The 13,876-nt window shown below is 41.7% G+C and overlaps 1 long non-coding RNA gene across 1 annotated transcript in view; it reads left to right on the top strand.

Annotated features, from left to right (window-relative positions):
- The window catches only part of LOC121144346, a 60,198-nt gene extending 59,320 nt beyond the window's left edge, over nucleotides 1–878 (top strand). Inside the window, exon 4 of the long non-coding RNA XR_005881697.1 lies at nucleotides 624–878. This is a non-coding gene — a long non-coding RNA (uncharacterized LOC121144346). The remainder of the gene's footprint in view (nucleotides 1–623) is intronic.
- Nucleotides 879–13,876: the final 12,998 nt, after the last annotated feature.

The raw sequence follows: 13,876 nt of genomic DNA, 5'->3' as shown, positions 1-13,876 counted from the left end.
CAGTATTCTGGGCATAGCATGGCTGTCTTCTCCTCTCAGATGGGAGGGCATGACACAACGACATGAGTAGCAGGGGTTGAACTGTGAGACAATTTTACAGTACAACTGGCTCATTCTTGTTTTTGGGTATCAACACGAGCTCTATAGTTCTCTGGAGATTTCCCTTTCAGCATCCCCTCTATCATGGGAATACTTTTGACTTTTCTGTTTTTTACCTCTTATTGGTGTTATCTTCCTCTAGTATTAAGTGTGATATTCTTGTGTGAGTTTCCAGCACATCACAAACTTTGTGATAATGTTATATTACCACTAGTTTGTCATATATTCATATATACAATATACATTGACATAAGTATACCTATATACATGTGGACACACACACAGATCACATCACCTACCACATTCCACAGATATTCTCAATGAGTGGTGACCTGTCACATGGTCACCTCTGACACCTGTCTGTAGCATATTATTATTGTTCGTGTATTTCTTCCCAAATTTGGATTCCTTTATTCCTATAATATTAAGGAAAAGAAATTTGTTTTGTTCACCATGACTTTTCCAGTCCTGAAAGCTTTCTTACATGCTTTGAAGAATTCACATCAACATTATACCTCTTGCAGGAACTTTGGCCAATTTCTTCATTATACCCTGCGAGAAATAGCCTGCGGTCAAGTTAATTCAAGAGAGAATGCATGAAGTCAAGAGCTCTGGCAGGCAGGAATGACAGTATTGACCCAAGCCTCTGCTGCTATCAGCCAAGTGGACCACTTATGTCGTAAAGAAAACCAGCACGGCTGGACTCTCAGCTGTTAGAACTCAGGTTGCTATTTGCCTTTTTGGACTCTTGTTTCCCACTGAATACATTTTATTTTATTACAGGAAAAATAATTTAAGACTTTGGCAAAAACAGTTCAATAATTCAGAGACTAGTGATTATTTTCAAATTCGTAGCCTAATGAAATATTCATAAGATGTAGATCTGTAGGTACAATTGTTGGGTGGGAAAAGTGGGGACAGCTGATGCTATCTCAGAGTGTGGTTGACACAGCTTGAAGTCAGGCAGCCTTAGACTTGGAACTGGAGAAGGCTCTCTGCACTTTTGCCTTCAAATCCGCTCTTTCCTATCTAGACCTGGTTGCTTCTCCCTCAGTGTGGAGTCATCCCTCAGTGTGGCCTCACTTCTTCTCACTCAGTGTGGCGTCACAGCTGGAGGGTCAAACACACCTTTTGTCTTCTAAGGTGTTTTTTTTTTGCATCCCATTAAGAAAGTTTTTAATGATACTTTCAATTGCAGCCAAACTACATTGGACAGAGTGCACCCTTGTCTAATACCAGCACTTAGGCTGCAATGATGCTTTTAGACAGCAATTAGAATCCACAGTGCTGCCACAATATTCAAGGCATACTTTGGGGTTAATCTTAAGCATTTCATTACAATGGGTTCTGCTATTTCCCAGCCACGGTGACAGTTTTTCACCAGAGATATTGAGGAGGAGCACCAGCTAATTCATATACTTTGCCTTTTGGGACTTGTCACTCCCTGGAACTAGTCTTGGGAGCTTTTAGAACCCCAGTGTTGCCTGTTGGTGCAGAATGAAGAGAAAGATCTATGTGGGATCATGAGGACAAAAGATGTTAACATTAGCTGCAAACATTAGCTGAAACAAAAGACCTTCTAGAAGTTTCCAGAAACTGGAGGGCATGACACATTGTTTTAGGTTGTATTTTGCCTCATCCATAAACAAACTGAAATGCTCCCAACAGTGTATAAGCTTCTTGTAGATGTGTAACAGCTGCCACCTTTGGCTCGAGTGGGTTCATGTGCATAGGCTAGCTAAGACGAGCAATTTTTGAGAAAATGGCTACAATCACACTCACACTCAGAGTCGACAGGAATAGAAGTGTGGCACTAATTATTCTGGTTGGCATTCTGCAGGTTCCATCTTGGGGTTTTGTTTTCTTGAAAGTGACTCTAGATGAAAGCTTATATCTTAATAGTTGGGTCCCATTAGAGGTTGGGTATTGATGACAAAGAAATCATGAGGCCATGGGGTCCAGAATGAAGGTACACACCCCTTCTGGATTTGAGTAGGGAAATAATTGTAATCATTTTTTTATTCCTGAACCTTGAGTGACTCACATACACAAGACCCTTAAGTGCTGGTGAAAACAGCACAGTCTTCTGTAGTACTCACATTGCTTACTGGTTACAATATTCAAGTCTATCTTGGGGGGTTGGTTCCCGACTCCTCTATGAGGAACATGCCTTTGTGGAACTGGGTAGGTGGGAGGTCAGTGGAATTCAAAGAAGTTTCTAGTGTTGATTTTATTTGTCTGTAGAAAACTTAGTTTTATGCCGTAAATAATGGACCTGACCCTCAGGTAGCATGGATTCTATATTTCTGTTTTCCCAAGCAAGGGGCTTTCTATCTTGACTTGATATTTAGCCATGTTTCCACATGTTCCTGTTTTCTCATTGGCTTGCTTTCACATCATGGGATATGCCAGCATTCTCTCTGCCTCAAGTGTTTTACACATCCTATTTCTCACACCTGGAACACTTGTGTTCCCTTCTGCCAAGTTAATTCACATTTAAAACTTACCTCATTGTAATTTTCAGTGAATATCACAGGAAACCCTTTAATTTGCCACAGAGCTGGCTAGTTTTTGTCAACTTGACACAAACTTAGATATACCTTGGAATCTCTCTTTTTTCCAAACTTAATATTTTTATTAATTATTTGGGAATTTTGTACGATGTACCCAATCACACTGGCTTCCCATTCCTCCCAGGCCCACAGTCCCAACTGCAAATAACATCAAGTTCAATTTGTGTTGTCTGTATACTCACTGGAGCACGGTCAAACTCCCAGTGGCCAGTTAAAAAACCTAGTTCTTCCCACCCTATCGCGCCCCACCAGAGGCCATCAACTGTTTTTAAGGACTCTCTACAATGGCTTCTTGTTTCTTTTGGGGAGGGGCAAGGTGGAGACATTGTCCCAGAAGCCTCTAATGTTTCTTATTCTCAGTTCTGAGTCTGTAGTCATCGACCACTGCAAAACAAACAAACAAACAAACAAACAAACAAACAAACGCTTCCTGTCCCATAGCAGCCCGCAGCATCACGGATCATGGACATGAACACGACCTGCAGCAGCCGCATGGACCACGGAGGTCTTTCTAGGACACTTAATCCAGAAAATTAACATTCTTCTTCTTGGATATCTTTTTGTTCAGAGGCAGCATGTCTGGGGACAGGACCTGCTCAAGCTCTAGGATGCAGTACGCCACCCGGATGTCTGCATCCCAGGCATGACCATAGTGCTTACGGCCCTCAGGCATCACCGAGGCAGGGGGCTCTTCACCCCAAGCCGGGTGAACAGCGTGAACAGCAGCCGTAGCAGCGGCAGCGGCGGCAGCAGCAGCTCCACTGAGGGTCACGTGGCAGCGCTGTCTAAGCATGGGGTAAGGGCCATAGTAGTCAATGGCATGCTCTATTGTCTAGTCTGATAAGTTTCTAAAGATTAGCCATGTGACTTCAACTGTCACTGTTGCTCTGATCTCACACATCTGTATCAAAAACTTTCCTGGGAGTCACAGATCCACTTAATAAACTTCTTATGGGCGTCTTCATCTAAACATAAGATTCCACTCAGTGGGAAGTTACTCAAATTGGAACTCACGACAACCAACGCTCCTTCTTCCCCAGGGATTGCCTCTTCCCTTCACACATTGTTGCGATTACTAACATCATTCTCTGCCTGGTGATGGTGAAGTGGATCATTACAATTCCAGGGGCCACTTTCACTTCTATTCATGCCGCGGTTCAAGTTCATTGACCTCAAGAGTGAGCTTTTCATATCTAAACGGATGCTTTACCATCAGGAATAGTAAGTGACATTTCCCAGACTCAAGGTCCTGAGAAATGAAGGAGTGGTGGCCATCCATCTCTTTCCTCTTTCCTCAAGCCTTCATATAAATCAGCGAGTCCTCCTGTGCTCCCTGTTAAGTGTCTATCGTGAACCCTTGTCCCGTCCACTGTCTGCTGCATACCCTTGTGAACTCAACCAGGACCAATGCACAGGCTCCTAACTGCTTTCTCTGTGACCAGTAGTCTTGCTTCTCTCTGGCCCAGTCCAAGTCCATCCTCAGTCCCACAGGACTACTTTCTGAAGAGTTATCTGGTCTTGCTGGTGCCCTAGTTAAAACCTTTGGGGACTCACTCAAGGGAGTTTCTCTTCTATAGTCTTCATGATCTTCTTGATTTGTGTTTCTGACTTCAGGTCCCAGCATGTCCCTCTCTGAACTTTTGCAAGTCAGAGGATCACTTGTGGGAGTTGTTTGTCCCCTTCCACCAAGTGGATTCCGGGAATGGAATTCACATTATCAGGTCAGGTTTGGTGCTAAATGCCTTTACCTGCTGAGCCATATCAAAGGCTCTATTCCTTGTTTTCTTAATGACTGCAATGCTGACACATGCACATACAGGTGGAGGCCAGAGATCAAGGTCAGATTCTTTCTCTACTGCTCTACACTTTATTTTTTGAGACAGGATCTCTCAATGAAATGGAAACTTACAAATAGCTTAGGCTAGCTGGCCAGTGAGTCCCAAGAATCTGTCTACCCACTACCCTTGGCTTTGGTTATGTATATTCTCCTCTGTGCCCAGATTCTACATGGGCTCTGGAGATCTGAACTCAAGTCCTCATGCTTGCATAGCAAACTCATTATCCACTGAGCCATCTACTCAGCCTGATAACATCTCACATTTTAAACACAGCTTAATAAAATATTCATTGTCTTCTGTGTAGCATTTCCCACTTCCCCTTACTGTCTCTGGCACCCTCTCTGCTCGTATGTGTTAACCCCTTTACAAGCTGTAATTGCTCACTTACTTCTCTGTCTTCTGCATTTCTTGAGGTCAGTGGCTGTGACTTATTTGTCCCCAGTTCCTAGCACAGTGCCTGAAACCAGTAGGTATCATAAGAAACATCTGTTGATACACAGATGAATGAAAATGCAGTCAATCAAACTTTACGAATGGGTAAGTCTGTGATAGCTGGTAACAGTTAGAAAACACCCTCAGAGCTACTGGAGTAGGGGATTACACAAATTCAGGGTTTTATAGCCATGGACCTATTAGGATGTCTGGTCTGAAGGGGATTATAAAAATAATGTTCAAATACACATTTGATTGAGCACTGCTAATTCATCATGATGGCAGAATGATTCTAGTTTGAATTAAAATAGAGCTGGGAACAACTGTTAAAAGATAAAACACTTAACTGGGATAAGCAAGCAGTGGCTCATCGGTACAAGGAAGACCTACATATTTGGAGGTAGATTTTGATATTGACTCAGGAACTGAGGCTGGATATACCTTTGCGTTTTTGATGGTTTTAATGCTGGTTGTCTTGATGGAGACATTTGTTGGATAAAACTTTGTGCAATTTCACGCCAGCTGGCCTGAGTTCAGAAGTAGGTCCCTTCCCTTGTGGTCTAAGTTATACCACAACAGTTCATTCTCTGATATGTTTTTGTGCATCAAGTGCCAAATCAAACTGGACAGCCCACATTGAAACCAAAGTATATTCTCTGTAGACATGAACAAGATGATGGTATTTTAAATTTTCTGGGGGATATAAAGGATTTTACATTTTGCTAAGAATACATAAAAACCGCACATCTCCGAGGCAGTTAAAATTCTCGTAATATCTGTTAACTGCGAGACAGTTGATGGCATCATCTTGGAATTCCCTACCCTCAAATTTATATTTAACTTGGATTTTGGAGCATCAGAATATCTTAATAAGAGAACAGTTTTCTCTGGCTGAGGTTCTTCTGATGAACATCCATACTTTAATTCCATGTGAACTTCTTAACAACTTTTAGGTACTTAGCCAAGAGCATGAATACAAGGCGGTCCATAACTGGCAGTCACAGAGATCAAAGCAGCATTTTCAATGTGTGTGAGGAATGGGGTGGTCTAGTGAGAAGAAGGCTCTATAAACTCCAGCCACAGGGATTCTCCTGCCTCACAACCACAATGTAAACCAGCATTTCTTTTGTGTGCATTTGACTTGGTTTTTCCTCAAGGATGAGATCATGTAAGGATTCAGAGTTGCATCTTTCAAAGGGAAGTTGTTTCTGTATGCAGCTGGAGAAATAGCCAGGGATAATGCTATTGTCATAGAGTTTAGATGTTAAGTTTATGGAGTTGCATACAATTAGATATAGTATACAAGGTGCATTCTTTAACTCCAGAGGTTTATTTTAATTAATTAAGACTCTTGTGTTGCTAAGGATTGAATCCAGAGTCTTACACATGCTGGGCAAGTGTTCTGCAATTGAGTTGTGGTTCAGGCCTGGGGATGACATTTTTTCAATTTATTTATCATTTTATGTTTTAGTCCAACTGTATCCTCTACATTGAACATATTCATGCTCGCACTCTCTTCCCTTTTCCCACCTTCTCTAACATTAGTACCATTGTCTCCCTAGATAGTCTTCATTTTCATGTTATATGTATATGCCTTGCTTTGTATCTGCACAAAATCTAGGACCCCCAAATGAGAGCAATCATGATATTTATATTTCTTAGCCTGGCTTATTTCACTGACTATGATTATCTCCAGCTGCATGTACTTTCTTACAAATGACATAACTTCTTTATGACATAGAAAAGCCTGTTTTTCCATTACACTGTTGTTGGACACCTAGATGGTCCATTGGCAACAGTGCTGTAATAAACACTGATGTGCAGGTATCTGTGGTACAGTGACTTGGAGTCCTTCAGGTGAATACTCAGGAGTGGCATAGCTAGTTCATATGCCAGGTCGGTTGTTAGTGTTGGAGGAAGCTCCACACTAATGTCCATAGTGGCTGCCCTGGACAGCAGTGTAGAAGGATTCACTTTCATCTGAAGTATCACCAACATTCACTGGTATCTGTTTCCTTAATGATTTCCATTCTCATTGGGGTGATGTAGAATCTCACTGTTGCTTTGATTTGTATCTATCTGATGCCAAATGAAGTTGTATGTCTTTTTTCTATGTTTATTGCCCATTTGTATTTCACCCTCTTGATAATTGTTTATTTTATTGGTGCATTTATTGATTGGGTCATTTGGTTTCTTGTTTGGTTTTTGAGGTCTTTGCTTTTTCTAGATAGATGTCTTCTGTTATATGCATAACTAGTCAGGGCTTTCTCCCAGTCTGTGGGCTGTTGCTTTGCTCAGGTAAGCATTTCCTTCTCTATAACAAAATATTTGGAATTTCAGGAGGTTCTATTTGCCAATTGTTAGCTTTCCTTACTGAGGGACAAGAGTTCTATTCAGAAAGACCTTGGTGATCGTGAAGTGTTTTTCCATGCTCTCTCTACAAGTTTCAGAGGTTCGGGTCTTACGCTGAGGTCTTTGATGCATTGGGAATTGATTTTTGTGCAGGCTAAGAGATAAGGATCTAATTTCCTTCTCCTCCATACCCAGTTTTCCTAGTACCACCGTTGAAGAGGCTTTTTATTTTGCCAAAGTGTATTTTTGGCATGTCGGTCAAAAATAATATGGCTATAGCTGCATGAACTTATATCTTGTTGTTTTGAAGACTTAAAAAGATTAAATTTTTAAATTATGTGCATGCGCATTCATGCACACATGAGTTCAGATTGTTAGGGAGGCCAAAGGTATTGGATCCCCAAAACAGAAGTTACAGGCGATTGTGAGCCACCCATCACCAGTGTTAGGACCAAACTCAGGTCTTCTGGAAGGTCAGTATATGTTCTTAGTATCAACATCATCTCTTTAGTTAAACATATTTTATATTAAGAAAAATAGTCTTTCTTGTGTTATAAATAATAGATGGAGATGTAGAAAGTTGTGAGAAAAAAATTTGGGCATTATTCCTTATTATCATTTAACTACTGTTCAATCACCTTTTGATCTGAGCAGGCTCCTTACAAGTGAGGTATTTTAAAATAGGAACTTCACAGAACCATTGTTCTACCTTTTGTTTGTTTATGCTATAGCCCAGGGTGACTGCAGATGAGATGAGCTAATGAAGGTACTCTCACCCTTTGGTCTGTGGTGATACTACCAGTTAGTTTTGGTCAACCTAACATAAACCTGCATATATTTAGGAGGAGGGACTCTCAATTGAGGAATTACTTCCCTCAGATTGGCCTGAGGGTATGTCTGTGGGACATTTCTTAATTTCTTACTTATTGGAAGGGCCCAGCCTACTATGGGTACCTTCACTACTTATCTCCTCTTCAGTCACCCTTGAATGTGGCATAAGGACACAAAAGATAGGCCAAATAAGCCATGAGGTACATGAGAGCAAGCAGTTTTCCTCTATGTGTCCGCCTTTGCTCCTGTTTGAGTTTATGCCCTGATTTTCTTCAACGATGGACTGTAATTGGGAAGTGTAAGACAAACAAACCATTTCCTCCTTAAGTTGGTTTGGGTCAGCATTTTATCACAGCAACAGGAGGCAAACTAGGACAACCCATGACAACTGCATCACAAGACGCTGTTGGATTGTCCTGTCACAGCAGCATCATTCTTTGGAGCATCCTTAGGTGAGGGAAGACTGAGATTTGTTTCTTCCTTAGAACCAGAGCAATATATCTACAGCTGCAAGTTTTCTGTCTTGTTGTGCTTGCTAATTGATTTACTGACAGGGAAAAGAATAATGGAACACCACGTCAGGAAAGTTAGCATACTTCCTGGAATCGGTAAAAGGATGTGGCCATTGTCTGATTATGCATTCCAGAGCAAGCTGTCATCCGTTCGGCCACAGATGCCACTCAAAGCTATTTGGTCACCTTTGCCAACATTACCTGAATACCATAGTTGACATCAAATTGTACAACAAGAGGCTAAGCCATACAAGTGTGTTTAGGGTAGAAGGGCTGGTGGGTTTCTTTTGCTGGCCCTGCATCCACCCTGGCTCTGGAACCCAGAGTCAGTGAAAGTAACACTTTGACCCTGAAATCCTAACCAAAGAAACACACTTTAACCCTGAAACCAGAGCCAAATTTGCCCCTGACTAAGTGAACAGGAAACCAACCAATCCCTGACCAGGAAAACCAACCAATCCCCTAACAGAAAACCAACCAATCCTTGAGCACAAAATCTAGCCAATCTGAGCTTGTTCAAGCTCAAGGGAATTAAAATCTGACCAGTTCCCTCCCTGAAAATCTTTCCCCTGGAGAAAACTGAGTCCCTAAGAAACCCTATATATGCCCCTCTGCCTGTTCAATTAGCAGCTGTCCTTCTCCACCTTGGCAGAGGCAGCCACTCCCCTGGAATCCTCCTTCCCAAATAAATCTCTTGCAACAAAGGTTTTGGGTGAAGATCTTCTTTTGCCTGTGCGGAGCAGAATCTCTACCGGGAAACTCCCTTAGGGAAACGAAGCAGAAATTACAATGCTTCTCTGGAGAAAATAGCTACGTTTCTGCAGGGGTTTCCCCCTTAGCTGAGTGAAGCAGAAGTAACATCTTGGGCAGAGATGAAAAGAAATGGATTCCTCTGCTGGGAAATTCCCTTGGGGTGGCGAGCAGAGCTCAGCTGTATTGACTCTTTCTTGAAGAGGAGCAGATTGCCACACCCTGTAGGGAGACTATCCCTGACTGGACCCCAGCTTCAGGTATTGCCTGACTTCCTGATGAGTTAGGATACCTTCCTCTCCTGAGCTGTAACACTTGCAGTGTGCAAACCATCTTTCTTATGGGGAAGAGTAGAGGTGGTTTGTTTGAATACTAGAAAATCATTGCACTGTGAGAAAAAACAACATAGGGGATGAACAATGAATGTAAGTTCTATGAATATATAGTTAAGTCTTTCAAATATATATCCCAGTCTCCTGAGAAGAGTGAACAGACCTATTGGTGCATAGGAATCAGAAGGCAAATCCACTCATTTGGAGAAAAAGGCCAAGAGGAGGTCACTGGGTGGCTTGGAGTCCATTGGGTTGACTTTGATGATGGGACTTTTCTCTACCATGAGGAAATTCTATTTTTGACCTCTACCACACCAGAAAAAAGCAAGGCATGCTTCTAGAAGTTGGTCAGTCTTCAGGTCCATGCTAGTGCCCACAAGTGCTTCAGTAGCACATGGATGATTTGTGGCAGATAGTAAATTTATATTGGGTGAACAGGGAACTACCAACGGCTCTCATTATGTAACTTCAGAAGAGGGACTTTTTCCTCTCTTCATTTGCAGAGAAGAGCTGAAGGAACGGCCCAGATATGGGCCATTGCATGAAGCAAGGGGAGGATATGGAACTTGGCTGTGGTGTGATGGTCCTATAGACATCCAATCTACACATAGCAACTAAATTCTCAGGGGAACTCTGCAGATCTCCACTTAAAACTGAATTTGAGTTTCTTCTACATCCTGATTTGGGAAACCCTAGAGATTGAATTTTTGGGTGAGTCATTTAATCTTTCATAACTTGTCTATAAAATAAGAGAAATAAATGTCAAAACCCATAAAATAGCATCATGGGGTCAACTAAAAGAGATAACACACCAGGCTGGACTGACAGCCTCTAAAACAATACAGAGAAACCCCATAGCAAAAAACCAAAGAGAGAGAGAGAGAGAGAGAGAGAGAGAGAGAGAGAGAGAGAGAGAGAGAGATAACTCAGAAAAACCTTGTAAGTATGGCTGGTACATACAAACATCTAAACAAAGATCAGTCAATAATGATGTTTCTAGAATATGATTAATGGGAAGAAAAGTTCTTAAGGTAGACAGACAGAATCAGCAAAGGTAGTTTTGCTATAGAGTGGAGAGCATCAAGGGTTTGAATATTTCTCCTTTAGTACCAGCAAACATGTAAATATTTGAAGCTTGAGCCCCATTTTCCTGTTTTAAAATTATTTTTATTTTATGTCCTATGTATGGATGTTTTGCCTGCATGCACATATGTGTACCAAATGCATGCCTGGTGTCCATGGAGGTCAGAAGATGGTGTGGGCTCTCCTAGAACTCAGGTTACAATTGTTTGGGACTTGATATCTAGCCTGGGTCATGTGGAAGTTCTCTTAACTCTTCAGTTACAACATTTCTTCACAACTGGGGCCTAGACACTGTGTTATACACTTGCCTGTGACTGTTTAGAACCCATCATAACTTACAACCCGACTCAGTAGATATGTTTCTAGAGACCTGGGCATGACATCAATGATGGGATTTTTCTCTAGAATGAGTAAATTCTATGTTCGACCCCTACCACATCAGAAGAAAGAAAGGCATATTTCTAGAAGTCGGCCAGCCTTCAGCTCCATACCAGTGCCCACAAAATGCTTTAGGATTAACAGGGAACTACCAATGAGTCCCTCTGCCATACAAGTCCTCTCACTAAGTAACTTCAGAAAGGGATTTTTCTCTCCCCTTTATTTCCAGACAAAAAGTGCTTTTTGGATGAAAGGGGGGATTTAAGGTTTGGTAATGACACCAGTGAGCTTCTTTCTGATGTGCACATGGGTGAGAGAAACTGTTTTTCTTCCTGAAATAGGAAGTTGGTTTTGATAACCAAGACCTGGCAGACTGCTATCAATTTGGCAAAAATCCCAAACATTGGTCATGCATTCTTTTGTTGAGTCTGGAATGATAGGTGTTCTCATATATTGTTGGTGGAAGGAAAACTATGTAGAACCCATGGAGGGAATTGTGCAGGACATAGCTGAATGATATCCATAACAGTCTTTCTGTGAGGTTTGTAAGTGAATGGATGTGAATACCTGATTATTCATTGATTAGTTGTCTTTAGTCTACGAGTCTATTCCAAATAGAAACTGGTAAAAATATCAAAGCAAATACACAAAGCTGTTCACCATAGGAATACTTGCAATTTTAAAACACATAAAGGCCCACTGCTTACCAACAAAGGGTTAGACTGATAAACTACCTTTTAATGACAGTATGGAGTACAATGAAACTGTACATAGAAATGTTCACTATCTATATATTGCTATGGATCGATCTTCATAGCTGGATACAGCAAAGTGCAAAACATTGTATCTGACAAACTACTTTACATCAAAGAAAGACTTGTGCTAGGAACATACAAATATGTTTGTTTGTACTCAAACAATTAAATGACAGCATAAAGTCTAACAAAAATGGTTACTCCAAGGAGCAGTCAGGACTAACACTTTGTAAGACTGATCTTAGAAATATGGGCATGCTTTATATAATATAATGTGAGATCAAAGCAAAAATGAAATGGGAAAATTAAAAGCAAATTAAAGTAAGTTAATAAAATACCATATTCCTTACAACACAGTTGGACTCAAGTTGGAATGGTATAGCAAACCATGCATTGTGTAGACGTGAACACTTAGCTCAGTGTTGATGGGAGACAGCCTGGGGGAAAGTCAAATCTCTCCTTGGCTAGCTGACCAGCTTCCTTTACCACACCTGCTCTCATGTTTGGAAAATGGGCATCTCCTAGGGATATAACAGATCTCTCACACAGCCAACACACTTTTGCAAAGATGGACTGTAATAGTGTCACCTGGTCCATTCACTACTTTTACTAGAGAATGTGAAACCGTTGAGAGCAGCAACTTTAAGCCTGTCACTGTTTCCTGACATAGATGGATTTGAACTACAGGAATGAAATTTTGCGGGTGGACTCTCTGAGCTGCCTTTCCATGGGCATCGGCCTCGGAGCCGTATTCCCTACATGCAGACTATTTTCATTGTGCAGAGGAATGGCATCTGGCTGCTTGGTAGAGCTAGCCAGAGAAGTCAGTCCCAACTTCCAGCGCAGCTTTCCTCAAAGTTTTCTTGATGAAGATTCCAAACCAGTGCTCCTGGCACTTTGTTAAAGTAGCTTCAGCCATGGGAGAGCATGGATGGATCTGCATAGCTGCCAAGACAGTATTCACTTCCCTCCTGGAAGGGCCAGAGGAGCCAGCTCTTAGGAAGCAGCCTACTGCTTCAGGATGACACGGGGCCTCAGCAGCTCTGAAAAGTCTCCCGCTACCTAGAAGTTGGAGACCATCCCAGGGAATCGATGCAGCATAAGCCAGGGTGGGCCAAATGGCCACTCGGCACTGCCAAAGGCTGCCTGGATCACTAGTTCACATAAGCTCGGGCTCAGCAGGCTAAGCTGCTGGCATTTGTTCAGTGGGGGGAAAATAAAACAAACTTCGTGTGGCAAGTGATAACCCTGACATTTCAATATATTCACCACAATGTTGTTTCCTAGAATTGCAGAGTACAACAAATTACCATGACAAATACCATCCAATTTTCCTAACAGCTCTTTTGAGTTATTAGTGGGAGTCAAATCACCTAAGTCAATCAAAGGCAGCTTAAAAGCTACTATGCTGTTGTCCCCAATGGTGCAAAGGCCCCTACCACCCCTGCGCAGTGACTTGGGGGCCTAGATGCAACAGGGACTGAGAACATTTGCATAAATCTGAAAACCAAGTCCATGACTTGCACCCCTATTAAGACCATGCTTAAACTTGATGACTTTTTTTGATTTGGATCTAAAAATCTCATCATTGCTTAGCAGATTTCCTCAGAAATTTATAGGAATGAATAAAACATAATTATCTTTTTGTTGTTGATGCGTGCGTATATATACATATGTGTGCAGGTTTATGTGCGTGTGAGTCCCTGTGGAAGCCAGAGACTAGCCTTGGAATCTTCCTAGTTGTTGTGCACCCTGATTGTGCTTTTCCTTGTTATTTAATACAGCATCCCTCACTGAACATGGAGTACATTGACTGACCAATGAGCCCCAGGGATCCACCTATCTTTGTTTCCTTACTGCTCAAGCTTGTTTCACCAGGCTCCATTGTTTTACATGAGGCTCGAACTCAGGTCCTCATGTTTGTTCTATAAGCACCTTGTT

This window comes from Mesocricetus auratus, unplaced genomic scaffold (genome assembly GCF_017639785.1).
Source record: "Mesocricetus auratus isolate SY011 unplaced genomic scaffold, BCM_Maur_2.0 Super-Scaffold_100015, whole genome shotgun sequence".
NCBI classification, from domain to species: domain Eukaryota; kingdom Metazoa; phylum Chordata; class Mammalia; order Rodentia; family Cricetidae; genus Mesocricetus; species Mesocricetus auratus.
Note: the sequence above shows the minus strand (reverse complement) of the source record. Positions and strands in the feature narration are given on the sequence as shown.